At 43.7% G+C, this 10,000-nt stretch overlaps 1 long non-coding RNA gene across 1 annotated transcript; it reads right to left on the bottom strand.

The window, feature by feature from the left end:
- Positions 1-1,213: 1,213 nt before the first annotated feature.
- LOC134458725 (uncharacterized) lies at positions 1,214-3,344 on the bottom strand. The gene is made up of 4 exons (XR_010036605.1): positions 3,116-3,344; positions 2,539-2,601; positions 1,658-1,726; positions 1,214-1,417 (listed from the first exon to the last, which is right to left on the bottom strand). It is a non-coding gene; the product is annotated as an uncharacterized LOC134458725 (long non-coding RNA).
- Between the last annotated feature and the right edge of the window lie 6,656 nt (positions 3,345-10,000).

Genomic DNA, 10,000 nt, shown 5'->3' with positions numbered 1-10,000 from the left:
TCAATACCAATGTCCGAGTTGTTACTACTGTAAACTACAAAGTGGAGAGAGTTTCCCCACCGCAGCTTCAATATTTCCCTGCTCGACAAGCAGCGCCTTTCACAAGGTACGTTTTACATGTTCAGCACAGTAGCGAAGCCAGGGACGCAGGAACTGGTTTTGACCAGGGGGTGCTGTGAAAAAAAATCTGTTTTTTAGATGCAATTTCCTGCGTTCTAATCAATTTTAGGGTGAGGAATGGCGAATCACATCTGAATAACTTCCTCATGTTTTATGTAGCCTAAACAAGGATGGCTAGATTTAACTTTTTTTTTCTTTAACATCTCACTTTGACATTATTAAGTTCTTCTTGCGGAAGTGAAACGCGCACCTGATGTGGAGGTGAGGGCGTGCTCACGAGCAAATCGCGCTGCCTTGACAGTTTGTCTCTTCAGCATGGGCAGTGTGCAATGTGTGAAATTAGAAGAAATGCTTTGACTAGGCTATGCGATGCACTCGTGAGAGGTGACCGGGCTTTCAAATAATTTAGATTTTCTTGCAATTGCGACCCAGATAGCAAAATGTTTTTTGGCAGAGTTTTGGGCCAAATCGTGTCTTGGCCTTTTGGCTGGCTTCGGTTTGAGTCCCCGGGCCAAAAGTGGCCCAAATTTGGCATGCCAAAACCAACCAAACCCAGCCATAAATTGACCAAAGTTCACCCAAAACCTATTTGGGATTTCCACGTACAGCCTTAAAGGCCCCAAAAGGAATTCCAGACCCCACCCTTCAGCCAAAATGCAGCCATAAAGTACCCATAACTGTCCCAGAACTGCCATAAATGATTCTAAATACTGCCATAATGTACCCATAATTCAGCCATAATGTACCCATAACTCTCCCAGAACAGCCATAAATGACCCTAAATACTGCCATAATGTACCCATAATTGATCCCAAATGTAGCCATAATGGGGCCAAATGTCACTTATTTGTCTTATAAGTTTCCCTGTATACTTAAAATGTAAGCACCGGTATACAGAGAAACTTATAAGACAAATAAGTGACATTTGGCCCCATTATGGCTACATTTGGGATCACTAAATATTCCTGTTTTATTGTTGAAAATCGCACATTTAATAAATGCGTGATTTTCAACAATGAAACTGGAATATTTATGCATCTAGAAAAAAAAACAAGACAATTAAATACATTTCATTATACTTTATTGTCTCCAAATGCTGTGACTGGTTAGGGTGGGCAAGTGGCTGGATTTGATGGATGGGTATAGCTGCACGGCAGGTGGTGGAGGACTGGGTGACTTGATGGGTGCTTGGATGTCTGGGTACAGGCCTCTTGTTTTCATCTTGGTCCCCTGGCCAGTAAAAGCAGGTACTCTATTGCCACATAGAGGTAGGTAGATCAGATCAGATTCGCGACATCTAGGAAAGAATAAAAAGATAAACCAAATTGAATTACTACATGCAAAAGTAACTTTGAAAACAGTGGCATTACATTTTTTTTCTTCTTTTATTTAACCTTTATTTAACCAGGAAAATAAACCTGTTGAGATTAAAAATCTCTTTTAACAAGGGTGTCCTGGCCAAGTGGCGGCACAAATGCACTTGATTAATAGAGTAATAGACGGGAGAGGGGGGAGGGGTGTTATTAAAATTTGGTACCTGTTTTTGAGATCCGATTTGATTGACCCCTCCCACGGGTGACTGCAGTGTCCGTTCGCAGCACAGCATCTGAAAAGAGAATGTAGATGTTATTTCATATTTTATACATTTTAAATGACATGAGTAGTAGGCTACAATAGATTGTACAACCATCTACGGAATTGTCAATAGTAAAAGGGAGGAAAAGAATAGGAAAAAAAAACAATACTCAATCAAACAAAACCCTGCCAAAACATATAACTTGCACTTGAGTATATAGTAGCCCACTGATTCTAAGATCAGAGTACTGGTCAAATTGGAGGTTTTTTTAACCTAGCTTTTAGGTTTTTCAATAACAACAAAGCAGTAGGCTATCTATCTCATTGGGTGTGCCTACAGTAGAATAACTGGTGAAACAGACTGGTCACTATGTTATATCATGTGCCATTGTTAAAGCTTTCTGCCAATTAGTAATGCTTCCACTATCCTGGACTTGCCAGTAGGCCTATCTGAGGTGTTTTTTCCCCCTTATTCAGTCTTTTCCGAGATCCTGGTCTGGGGGCAGGCGTTTGTTTACATTTCACCATGAATTCACTTCTACTTTTACCTTTGACACCTCTAGTAAGCTACTCTCTGTGTTGAGGTATTACAAATGTTAGAGCAAGATTACATAGGCCTACATGGGTCACATTTCTGTATACGGTTTACCCCGTTGTTGATAGCTGAACAATACACACTGCCTTAACAACTGATCATGTTAAATAGCCAGCGCTTAAACACAAACCGACCATTGCATTACCCAATACAGACGTATACTTAAAAGCAGTTACATTAAAAGCAAGGACTTTCACAACGAACGAAGATTAGACCAGAGAGAGAGGTTAATAAATTGTGGAACCAACCTGTAGTATGCCTGTCAAAAAACAAGTTCCTCCACCGGGTGACTGCCTTCAGCAGCAGCACATCTGAAAAGACAATGTAGAAAAAAAGCAGATTCACTCGATTGCTTCAGTAGTAGGCTAGAATTACAGTGAGTCCAACACTTTCCGTGACAGACAGATATTGCTAGATAGTGCTCTGCTTTGTGCCAATAGGTAGAAGATGCTCCATGCCTGAGTTAGCTAGCTCCCGGCTTTTGCTAGCTGTCGTTGGCCAGTTAGCTGGGATTGCTAGTGTTGTTGTTCTTTGATTGAAATTCCCTTGGCATTGATATCTGAAAGTGAATTTCAACCACAGAACAACACTTAATCAACCGTTACTGAGTATGAGGGTAGCAACTAAGATTAAATGTCACAGTTGTGTGTCACAGACGTTTGTGTTTTAGCTCCTGTTAAAAGGGTATCGAAGTTTCAGCGCATAACACGGAAACCGACGGTCACAGACCTATGAAATCAACATGAAAACCGATAACACAAAATGCCTCATCTCTTAAGTCATCGGCGGTTGTATTTAATATAAAAACGTGTCAACTGCACTTACCTGCATAAACTGAAGTCTGACACACACTGGCGCTGGGGAAACTGAAGTGAGGCAAGCAAGCACGAGTTTCTCTTGACAGTTGATTTTGGCAGTCTTTTGGATTGCCGTAAGCGCACCAATGTAGAACGTTGCTGTCCCGCTCTCCACCCGAGGTTCAGATTAACCTGACACATGCCATAACCTGGCCATAACTCATTCATTCACAGTCCGCGCGTTTTAATGTGTTGTGGGACGCCATAAACAACCCATATTTTAGCCAAATCTTGTTTTTTTTTGCTTTCCAGAGGAACGCCCCAATTCACTGGCGCCCAGGTCAACCATAACCATGCCAAAATTTTGCCAAAAGCTTATGGCTTGCCAAAAGGAAGCCATAAATTGCAGATATCTGCCAAAACAAAGCCAAAATATCTGCTATCTGGGACATCTCGATCAGGACCCCTGTCCTGTCTCCCAGACCGCGCATAAAAGCACGCACGCACACACACAGGCATAGCTCTACCTTCCCGAATGCAATTACACTCTGACGGCCAAAGAGTTCGGGATGTGATCGGAGCAAGAAGTAGGCTAAGCGCCAAAGCAGCTCGAGCCATTGCTGGCTATTGATACAGGGAGAGTGAGAAAGCCACCTTTAGTTTGCATTTAACGTAGGCCATTAAGACGCATTAATAGGTGGTGCTATGGTGGTCAAATCAGCAGCAAGAGGCAAAAGGAACAAATTGCCAAAACAGAACCAGTACAACATTCCAAAACATCCAACAATAGCACAGCCATTACACACCGCGGCAATTCCACTTTGACAACTGTGATGATAGAGAAGCCAGGCACACCATCGGCTGTGCTCTCCTTCAGATTCACCCCATAGCCAACTCCGAGGCTAGGCTAGACTACTTCACCAGCAACAGGCAAGACCTAGCATACCAATACACGCTTCTACGAATCCAATCTCCACAGCAAGAAACAAAAGTAGGACCTACCTGACACGATGCACAACTTTGGTGACATTCCCTTCTCCCGTCACGCTTTAAATGTACATAATTCCTTGCTTAGTTGGTCCGTTTTTGTTCACCAAAGTGATGAGACTTCTCTTCACAACAAGTTAGCTCCTCCAATGGTTTCAAGACCTTATGATGCATGGCCAACACATCGCCGTTAATACCACTTTTATTACTACCTTGACACCACAAGCTAAACAAAACAAACTCGCGTCACTGCACCGTTCTACCAAAGTACGTCTAGGCCTAGGTACTGTTCTTTCCGGTCTGGTTGGGGTCTAAAAGTTCTTTGAACACAAATGTAAAGCACACGGCGGTGCCAATAAATAAAATCATGACTTACCAGAGGCTGTGACCACCAGTTGACTACAACACCTCTACAAAATTCCTCTGGAAATGCCCATCCAATTCGTTGTCAAAACTTCCCAAACTGTTTAGCTCATATAGTTTACCTCAGCTAGTTTGATATTTGCTCACGGGCATTTTCTATGATGCTCAATGTTCCTCCGTATAGCAATCCTACAGTGAAAGAGAGTCAGCGCGGGCAATCTAGAGTAGCTGCACCTGATAGTTTTTTGACTACAGATACACGCTTCAGTGCTATGCACCGGGACCGTGCATCGCAAAGCGATGTGTTTCAGAGCATGTTTTATTATTGTTTAAAAAAATAAATTAAAATAAAATAAAATAAAATAAATTCGTTTTTTTTCCCATGGCCCTCCCCCTAACTCCGATATTTTTTGCCATGGCCCTCCCCTCCACCTCATTTTTTTTTATCATGGCCCTCCCCCCCCTACGCACCAGCCCTCCCCCCCCCCCCCCCCCCCCCCCCCGGTAAATTACGAACAGTCCCTTAGCTGTATGTAGCCTATATCTGCAGATGCAGCTCTTCAAGACTGCAGTGGCCCTTGTGTTGTGCACTCACACTGTTTATGGAAAACCATTACTCTACATCAGTAAGACTGCAAACTGTGAAAATGCGATTCATTAAATGTGATTGCAGTATGGCGTTGTTGCTGATTTTGGTCTTTCTTCACTACACACAGTAAACTACAGCTGGCCAATATAAATTGATTTAGCAGTGTTGAGTTTCACATCTCTGCCACTGATATAAAATTGTGTATATAGCCTACGGACAGTATCTCTGCCAGCCAAATAATATCAATGCACTTTTCTTCCTTACTGCATGACCAGTAGGCCTGCATGTCTATTGTTGGTCAATAGATGAATCAAGTATATCAACGCTAACATAATTTTGCCATTTGAATAGGTAGACTACCTCCTAGAAATGGAATGAAAGACATCTTATTATTGTGTATCACTGTAAGCAATATGCAGAGTAAATCCTAAAGTGTTAATTCAACACTTAGAAAGTCAAATTAACAGTAACACTCATTGGCTATACGTTTACATGACGTCCGTCCGTCCGTCCCACCGTGATGCGTTTCTGAATTGTGATTCCCTCTTGTGTCCATAAGGTGGCAGAGGTGAGTAAAAAAGGTTGAGAACCACTGGCATAGACGGACGCATCTGTTGTCCGCCTGTCGGACTTGTTAATTCAGAATTAATCATTCAGAATTAAGTAGTTCAGTCGAGTTTACTTCAATCTTAAAGTTAGAAATTCCGAATTGTGAACTGTTGACGTTGTGAACATGACGTTTTCAAAGTGGAATTCAGCTTTATTCAGAATTGAAGTGAGTTAATTACGAATTAAATGTCTCATGTACGTAAGCGTTGTAATTGTGCTGAACTAATACTGCAAACGTTACTGCGGGCTTTCCACAAGGGTGGGACACTTGAGTCAGCAGAATCTAGATATGGACGTGATGAGCATGTTGATGATCCTGACCAGACTTGGGCTTTGAAAAGCACGCTAGTAAATTAAACGAGCACTTAGTTGCTGTAAAAGCGCTTAGTGGCTGTAGGACATGCATACACGCCTTTAGTAATTTCGTTTTACATATAGGCTACATACATGTTGATAATTGAGGCGATCTTTTATTAGTGCAAGCAGCTGTTCCTCCAAGTGTGTGTGTGTGTGTGTGTGTGTGTGTGTGTGCGTGTGCGTGTGTGTGTGTGAGAGAGAGAGAGAGAGAGAGAGAGAGGGAGAGAGAGAGAAGGGGAGAGAGAGAGAGAAGGGGAGAGAGAGAGAGAGAGAAGGGGAGAGAGAGTGTATATCTGTGTATATCTGTGTGCCTACAGTAAAGCTCCACTCTAAGTGCACACCAATCGCTCCATATGCAGTCGTCCTCTGATTTACAGAGCTCATTTTGCAATTTGGCCAGTGCTGTACTCACAGCGATCACTGAGGAATGAGGTGCCTGCTACTGAAAGCCAGCGCATACTGTATTGTTCTCAGGCTCTCAGGCAAAACATCTGTGGTCAGGGAAGCTGACAGAGGGGGGACAAAGGGGTCAGTGGCGCTCGTGCGGTTGGGTCACCAAAGCTTACAATAGTAAAAACATGGGTCCCTGAAGAAAAAAGTTTGGGAACCGCTGGCTTAGCCACTACAGTGGGCCTCCAGTGCTCCGGTTTCACCTGGTCTCTCATTCCCAGCTAGATGAGGTCACCGCATGCCTAACCCAGCAAGGCCGAACGGACAGACGGACGCACTGAGAGGGTTTTTCTCTTTTCTCTTTGATGGGAACCAGTGAACTGAGCTGAGCTGAGAGGGGCATTTGTGTGTGTGTGTGTTAGCCACGTGCTGCGTGTTAGCCTACTGCTATTTTTTTTCCTCCACTGGATCGTTTTGTTTTTTTTCTGGCCTGAGATGTCATGTGGCCTCGACCCACCACACACACACACACACGCACGCACACACACGCTCGACACGCTCGCACGTACACACACACACACGCACACGCACACACACTAACAGACGCACGTACACACACACACACTCAATCACGCACACACTAACAGACGCACACACACATGCATGCGCGCACGCACGCACACACACATGCATGCGCTCACGCACACACACACACACACACACACACACACACACATAGACGCACGCACACACACATAGACGCACGTACACACACATGCATACACACGAACACACACACACACACACACACACACACACACACACACACACACACACACACACACACAAACAGACACACACACACGCACACACACATGGGTGCACACACGCACACTAGCATCACCTCACTGACACTCAGCCATCCCACAGTTGAAAGTTCTGGAATGGCGTGCACACACACAGTTGAAAGTTCTGGAATGGCGTGCACACACACAGTTGAAAGTTCTGGAATGGCACGCACACACACAGTTGAAAGTTCTGGAATGGCACGCACACACTCATGCCATTGATTATGCAGTAGCAAGGCTACTCTAGACTAACTATGTCAGTTAGCTTGGACAAACACACTGGCATATTTATCATACTTGTTCTAGACAATGACCACTATTTGTTCCTACAAGAGCAAATACAATGGCACATTCATCATACAGATGCAATAACAGTTTTTCCATGGATGAGGGACAGTTTGCACAGCCATTTATTTCTATGCCTGCAGTTTCAGATGCCGTATATAACTGATCTTTACACCGCATTTACACTACAATAGAAATATATTCCTCAGAAGAACAAAACAACGCAGCACTGCAGCATAGTGCAGGTTTCAGAAATCAGCCTAGGAAAAGATTGACTTACAAAACGTCCCTTTTTAACAAATGTGCCTTTTTTGCTTTGCTTTCACTAAGTGCCTATTTTTGGAGTACCTCGGCGGACCCACTGTGAGATGAGAAGCAGATGTCTCGCGTTTCCTTTTGGACGCTTTGCTAACTTTGTGGTTCGGCCTCAAGTCCCCAAGTCTGCATTTCTTGTACGACTAAAAGACTTTGGATGGCGTTTCTCTCTTCTCTCTCTCTTCCTGAGTTTTTTCCTATAGGGGGCCAGGTTTTAACGCATGTGAAGTTGTCATCATGCCAGGTCAGACGGATATGCCACAATGAATTTGGTGAAATATCAAAGTGGCTGTTAGAGGTGTGCAGGGAAGCTGACAGGGGTCAGTTGTCCCGGGCCCAGGGAGAGAGGGGGCCCAGAATTGGGTTCTCATGACATTGTGTGTATTGGGTAGGGGGCCCTTTCAGATGATTTTGTCCTGGGCCGGGCCAAATCTGTCAGCGGCCCTGGAGGTGTGTGTGTGTGTGTGTGTGTGTGTGTGTGTGTGTGTGTGTGTGTGTGTGTGTGTGTGTGTGTGTGTGTGTGTGTGCGTGCGCGCGTGTCTGAGTGTGTGCGTGTGTGCATGTGTGCATGCGTGGGTGCATGCGTGCGTGCGTGTGTGCGTGCGCATGTGTGTGTTTGTGCGCGTGTGGGCACATGTGTGTCTGTGGGGCACAACAGCCAATAGAACTTGAACAGCAAAGTATAAGCCAGAGATTCTTTAAGTATATAGAGATATGCCAATGTAATAGGTTGCTGTGGGCACCTAACATGACCAAGTTCCGGACTGCCTAAAGAGGCGTGTCATAATACAGAATGTGTCAGAATAGAACAGTCCTTAGGTCTGCCTAGGTCTGCCTAAAGGGGGATCCCCCCCCCTCCACCTTGCAACAGTAGAACCCGGAAACAATGGGCCAACGGAACCTCTCTCTTATCTACTCTCTCTGGTATAAGCTACCCTGGGGAAGAGCGCTATACTTAGGTGCCGTTTCCACGTAGCTGGATATTTTTATATGTGGATATTTTTTTCTCCTGCTTGTATTGTTTTTGCATTGGTTTTGGCCTTCCGTTTCCACGTAGCAGATATTTAAAAATCCAGGTGCAGGAGAAAAAAATAGCAGGAGAAAAAAATATCCTGTTTAGGGGTCTGAAACACATTTGTTACAATGGAGGATTTTTTTTATCCACATGTTGCGTTTACACCTAGCAGGAGAAAAAAAATACCCTGCTAAAAAAATATCCTGCTACGTGGAAACAGCACCTTACACAGGGGAATACAGTATGGAGGTAGAGTCAGAACAAACAGTCTCGTTAATTCTAGTGAGGGTTACACTTAGGGAATACTCAGCACTACTAATACATTTTGAGTGAAGTATTTTTTGGTGGTGCAAAGCAATGACTCATGTTTCCACCATTCACATCTTTCTCAGAGGTAAGGTTTGTTTTGGGAGGAAACCGAAGGGTCTCAATTACCACAGTTCAAAGATCCATGCTTCTGGCTATGCCTGAGCAAACCTGATGATGCACAGAGGCGAAGCGCGTTGTTCCCTCTGAATAAACAAGCATAAAGTCAACAAAATTGTGTGAAAAACTTCTTTCTTTTGAGGTCTCAATTACCACCTTTTGTACAGTATTACCAATGGTGTAGCTGGCACTGTGGAGTGAATGACTTGCAACATGACATAAACAGACTTGACATAAACATAAACTTTTTCAAATACCGGTACCTATAATCCCAGGTGAAGTATAAATAGATATTTAACTCTATATGTTTGTCATTTTACAGTGGTAGATGCACTGTGCAACTGGACGTGTTGAGTTCACGTCAATAAGACTCACAGCGATACACACATTTTCAGCAAACTTATGATGATAACTAGTACCCACTCTACATACAGCAGTCTGTCAGCTGACACGGTGAGAAAACTATTGCCAATGAATTTGTTTTTTTGCACAACAAGGTTATCATTAAATCTCAGTAGTAATTGGAATGCATAAGCAGAGGCGCAGAGCAGAGGTTGAGTGGATCATAAGACAAGTTAAACCTAATTAAATGTACATGTATTTAATTTTTATCTACCTATTTACAAAGGCTGTGTAGCTCAGTGTGTCGCGTGTGTGTGTGAGCCAAAGTCGCTATTTGGTCGCTGAAAAGTCGCTAGATGACTTCATGATGTTATGTATGACGTCACA

Source organism: Engraulis encrasicolus, chromosome 11 (assembly GCF_034702125.1).
Source record: "Engraulis encrasicolus isolate BLACKSEA-1 chromosome 11, IST_EnEncr_1.0, whole genome shotgun sequence".
NCBI lineage: Eukaryota > Metazoa > Chordata > Actinopteri > Clupeiformes > Engraulidae > Engraulis > Engraulis encrasicolus.
The sequence above is the reverse complement of the archived record's forward strand: the minus strand, read 5'-3'. Positions and strand labels throughout refer to the sequence as shown.